We start from the raw sequence: 5,552 nt of genomic DNA on the forward strand, positions 1-5,552 counted from the left end.
GCAGGCAGCTATGAGAAGTCCAACTTCTCATCCACGGTCAGAGGGTTTGCAGCTCAGGCGTCCAACCTGCGAGTCTTGGTCTCAGCATTTCCCCAGTGAACGCACTGAAGAAAGCTCCTGTCCCTCGTGGGACCACAGGATCGATGGAACCCCCCCCAGAAGGGCCAGGCCGGCTGCCAGAGAGAAAGTCAGCAGGTACCAAGCGGGGCTCTGTCCTCCCTGTGCTTCTTCCCTTTTCTCTGAAGCTCCCGGCAGCAGCAGCCACCTGGGAATCATGATACCCTTCTCTCCGTGCTCATTTTCATGCCAGAGCAAACCCCATTCTGTGCTCAAATTATTTAGGGTCACAGAGGTTGAGGGATCACACACTGCAAACCAGTGTTAGTCACCGCAAGTGAGTTGTCCTGAGTTAACCACATGGGTAAGTGAATCACAGAAATGCAGGAGAGTCTCTCCCTGGGCAAGGAAAAAAACAACAAAAAAAAGTGGTTATTCAGGTAAGTGCCCTGAGAAATACCTGCGTAGTCCACAAGCCCCGAGACTGGTGGGCCAATATTGTTGAACAGTGGAAGCACCAGCCAGTATTACAGCAAAAGACCTCATTAAGAGAGAGCGAGTCAGTCTTTTCTTGTGGGCAACATCCATGTAACTTCAGCCAAACCCCATGGAGGCTAATGGGAAACCCCTCCATAGATTTTGATTGACCAGCCCCCAAAATCCAGTTCTGAGGCTCTCTGTAATGAGCATGCAGGATCCTACAAGGCCCTCACACGCAGCATCAAAGAAATGCAGCTGGTTTTATTACAGCTGTTTATGAAAACTATCACAAAAGTGGCATGCCACTGCCAGCTGGGCTTTTGCCAAAGGAAGCTCTACTAAATTAGGTCAAGAAATATTTGGTTAGTGGCACACACTCATTTATCTATAGTTTTCAGTGTTCACCCAGAAGTTGTCATTAGCAGGACACGGGGAAAGGGGATGGAGGAGAAGAAAAAAAGCCACCAAATTTTTGGGAGAGGCAGCCAAGTTGATTCAGTTGGTGTCTATAAAGCCAACACTGCAGCTACACTGACACTTGGACCATTAAACATTGCATTGTTTGAGCTGAAAAAAAAAACCTTGGAGTTTTTGCAAGAAGGCTTATTCTTGTCCAAATAAGCAAGGTCATCCCTTCCATCAGAGCATTACATGGGGGAGAAGAAAGGGGATCAGAGCAGACATCCCCTCAGGCTAACTTCACACTCCACGCCTCGGTGTGGGCCGGGGGGAGCCTCCTTTGGTCCCTCACTTCCTGGGAGTGAAAGCCAGGAGGCAGATGGAGTTGCTCGGGGATGGCTGACTCACTGCAAAGGCGGCTGGACAGAACAAGCTAAATCAGATCTCACGGTGCAAGCGTACTGGGTGGGTTCAGGTGATCCTCCTATAAATCACAGTCGGCATTTGAAAGGGTCAGAATCAATTATTTCTACACCAGCGCAAAAGGATGTCCAAAACAAACTGCATGGGATTCGCCAAGGCACGGGAGGAGGCGGGAAGAGAGTTAAGTGTATTCGGTGCCACCACCCTGAACAAAGAGTGATGGTCTTGGGAATCGGGGACCGCAGCGTCTGGGCTCCCAGATGAGCCAGCACGATGACTGGATGCCAAATGTTGCCCACTGGCAGACAAGCTTTGGTAATGCAAGGTTCAAGGTCCAGGCTGCTTCCTCTGCAGACTTGTTCTTACACTCGGTACTGATTTAAGGGATAGGCAGATTGTTCTTTTGTTACTGCATGGAGTTATAAAGAGGAGGATGTGGTGTGAGCCAGAGGCACTGGCCAGAGGGACTTTAAAGGGGAAGGAGTAGAGAAGCTCCAGGCTGGCAGGGAATTAAACTTTGCAAACCTTCCTGGTCTCCGCAGTCTCCAAATAGACCACCAGCCACACTGTCCTAACCTCCTCCTGGCCCTTTCAGGACAAACAATCCTTCCTCTTCCATCCCCACGTTTGGGGCCACTGATCAAGACCTCTCGTTGCCAGCTCGCCGTTCTGAGGCACCATCCATGGGAAAACCCCAGACGCCAAAGGGAATGTCAGTGACAGTACTTCAAGCCCTTACCAGACACCATCACTTGTTTTGGGTGCATCTCCCACCTCACTCCACACAGTTTCTGGGGCAGACTCAATCTGAACGCATTTAACTAAAGGTATTTAATATCCTGTAACCGCCCCGTGGGTCTGAAGGCACGCTCTTTCCTCTCTGTCCTGTTCAGCAATCGCCACACAGATTCAGGGCTTTCACTCAAAGCCTTGCCTACACGTTATAGCTGACAAGTGAAACGCATGAGGAGCTGTGGGTTTCCTCTTCTTGTAAGCTCCCTTTAGATAACTGAGCTACCAAACAGGGCAAAAAGAAGAGTTTTCTCTCTGGCACAAAAGCAACAATTGAGAAAACGCCAACCATCAGCAGGGAAGCCAACTACCTGCAGCCAACCAGAGACAGCACCCATTAGCAGTGAGCTGTCAACTCCACGACCCCAGCAGGCAACTAACTGCCTGTACACTTAAAGCATTCTCAGTATTTGCCTATACTCTAACGTCCCACTGCCTATTAGGGAACATACTCCCCTTCTCCATCCCAAGGCGTCGGGCTGTAACATCCTCAAACAAGTTTGTCAACAGGTGAAGTCACTGAGTTGTGATGTGTGAACCTATCCAGCTTGATGCCACAGGAACGATCCAACCCTTGTTAAGGAACTTGGAACAGAATCAGCTTTCTCTAACCCCACCCCATCTGGTCACAGTCCATTAATAAACCATCTAAGGACTCATGGCACCAGACTTCAGGAGAAGATGCAGTCATCTGCTCTGCAGGCTCCTCGGCTGCTGGTGGGCAAATGCGAGGTGAGGACACACGGTGACAGTGGCCACGTCCTCACACACTCCTGGGGGTAGGTCTGACACCTGGAAAGCCAGGCCGGCAGCTCCTGCTGCTGCGTGATGCTCACATTCATTAGGGGATAAGGAACGATGGCTTCTGCTGCAGAACGCAGTGAAGAATGGTGGCGGTTGCCCAAAAGCACCAGTTGCCATCCCTGCTCCCCCCTTGCCTCTGGTGGTGGCGGAAGCAGAGGGCTGGATTCCTCCCCCGGCTGTGTTTCCCCTCTTCCCATGGCAGGACACAGTTCAAACCAGCCCCTTATCCCCAGGGAGGCCAAGTTCAATTGGGCTACGCTGCTGGAAGCCCTTGATCCAGTTCTGGGAAATCCCCGCAGCTCCACTGTACTGGGCAGAGGCAACCAACTCCTACCATCCCCTGAGCTCTGGGCTGCCAAGAAACTCCTTTCCATACAAGTCTCATCTGGCTTTTCAGCATGGAGCTCTTTTGACTGAAACCACAATACTTAGCATGCTTCAATGATCAAGCAGAGGGCACGGGAATGTCACTGAAAACACTTGGCTTCCAAACGCAGCATTGTTCTTCCCTTACCCCATTCACAGATCCTGACCAGAACATCCCGATCAAGCTCTAAATGTTTTCTAGCAACTCCAGCGAGAAGTCCCACAGCGCTATTTGATCTACCGTCTCCCCGAACACACACGTGCCCACGCTCGAATGAAACCCATACGTCCTGCAACCCCACCGGCGCCTCGCCGCTGTTCCCAGCAGCAGCCCTTGCGGAAGTGTTTCCTCCCTCCTCCGTGGCTGCGAGGGTCCAGCAGACGCAGCCGTGGCCAAACCGGCCTCTGCCACACCGGCATCAGCCGAGAAGGCTGACCGTGCCCGGCGTGCGCTTCCCCATTCCCAGTGATGCTGTCGCAGCTGGATGTCACAACCAAGCCCGGGCGACGTTTTCGGCCTCACGCTCTGCAGGCCCCACCACTGAGCATCTCTGTCCCGAGCCCCATCCCAAAAGTCTCATCTCCGACGTTGCGGGTTGCGTCAGGCTCGAGACGTGGCTCGGAAAGGCCGCTCTCCCCCCATCCCTCAGCAGCAGTCTGCTCTCCCACCCGGGAGCCGCTGCTCTGGCACAGCCACCCGCCAGGCACCTGCGTGCCCCCATGGCTTTTATTTTGCATCTTTTCCCCACCCCGCCATTCCGTCTGGCTGCCTCGCCTGGCTGTGGGGTGCCGTCTTCTCCCCATCGGCCCCATCGTGGGGAGAGGAACGGGGCGGCCATGGCTCACCTGAAGGAAAGGTGTCGTGGTGGGAGTCGTTCCTAGGAAGGCTGTGTGAGTAATTTAAGAGAGAGGGAAAGAAAGAAAGCTAATTAAAGGCATCTGATAAAATCACAACAGTTTTAGCCACATTGACTATCCAATTAGGTCCATGAAGCCTTTGGGCCACAGCTGTAGGAAGGGAGCCTGGGTCTGGCAGAGATGGACCAACACCCACCAAAAGCCTCCTGAGCAACCAGGAAGCACCAGTTACGGCTCTTTTTTGGGTACCCCCCCTCCCCCAGCAGTCCCGGGGCAGCACGGTCCCATGCCCATAGGCTTGGCCACATCCCTCATCCATCCAGCTGTTCCGCGTGCATGCAGTGCACATCGGCCAACATGCGCTCCTGCAGCTCCCAGCAGCAGTATTAATTCTTAAAAACTGCCTTTTTTTTTTTTAATAATGTTTGCGCACACATTCAGTTGCATTGTTTATAGCAAACACTTCAACATGCGCTGGCACACACACGCGAGGAAAAAAAAAAAGGCAACTGAATTGACTGGAAGCAAACAGGAACTCCAGCCCTGACCCTGTAGGCAGGGTAATAAAATTCAGCCCGTGGTCTATTTTTTGCGGGATGGTTGCCTGCCTCATTTTTGCTATCTAGGGTGAGATGTGCAAACGACCCACCCGCAGCAGCGCTGAAGTTGCTTCTAACTCGAGAAGCGGGGGTAATTTATTGCAGGAGGGCGCTTCTTTTAAAGCAGCACTTTTTGCCGCAAACCTCTCGCAGCATTTCACGCTGCCAGAAAACCCGAGCAGCAGAAAATCGGGTGCAACGAAGGCGCGCACGGGCAGAGGGTGCGGGGCCAGCCCCGGGGATCCGCGGGCAGGAGGGAGGACAACCCCCCCCCAAAAAAAAACCCCAAACCCTTATTTTTTCGGGGGGAACCCCCCGCGGGAGGGGATCGGGAGCTTCTGCACAGACGGGCTGTCCCGGGAGCGGTGCCGGGGGAAGGGGGGAAGGCAGAGCACCCCCGTGATTTTCCCACACTGGAAAGGGAAGGGAACGCTTTTAACATCACCATTATTATTAATAATTATTATTTTTAGCGAGAAGGAAGGAAGCTCGGCGGGAGCGTTGCCGCTGCCGCAGAGGAAATCTGGGAATGCAATGGGAGGGAAGCGACGGCTGCCGCCGGCCGGGGACGGGGATGAGGATGGAGGGGGGGGGACAACGGGGGGGACGGGACGGGGACCGGGCCCGGCGGTGTCGGCGCAGGTAGCGCGGCGGCAGGAAGCGGGGGCGGGCGGCAGGGCGGGCCGGCCGGGCCGGGCCCGGGGCCGGGGAGGGGAGCGGAGGCGGAGCCGGCCGGGGAGGGGGGGGGGTTGGCCGTAAGGTGAAGGTTGTTGC

Source organism: Harpia harpyja, chromosome 15, assembly GCF_026419915.1.
Source record: "Harpia harpyja isolate bHarHar1 chromosome 15, bHarHar1 primary haplotype, whole genome shotgun sequence".
NCBI classification, from domain to species: Eukaryota; Metazoa; Chordata; class Aves; order Accipitriformes; family Accipitridae; genus Harpia; species Harpia harpyja.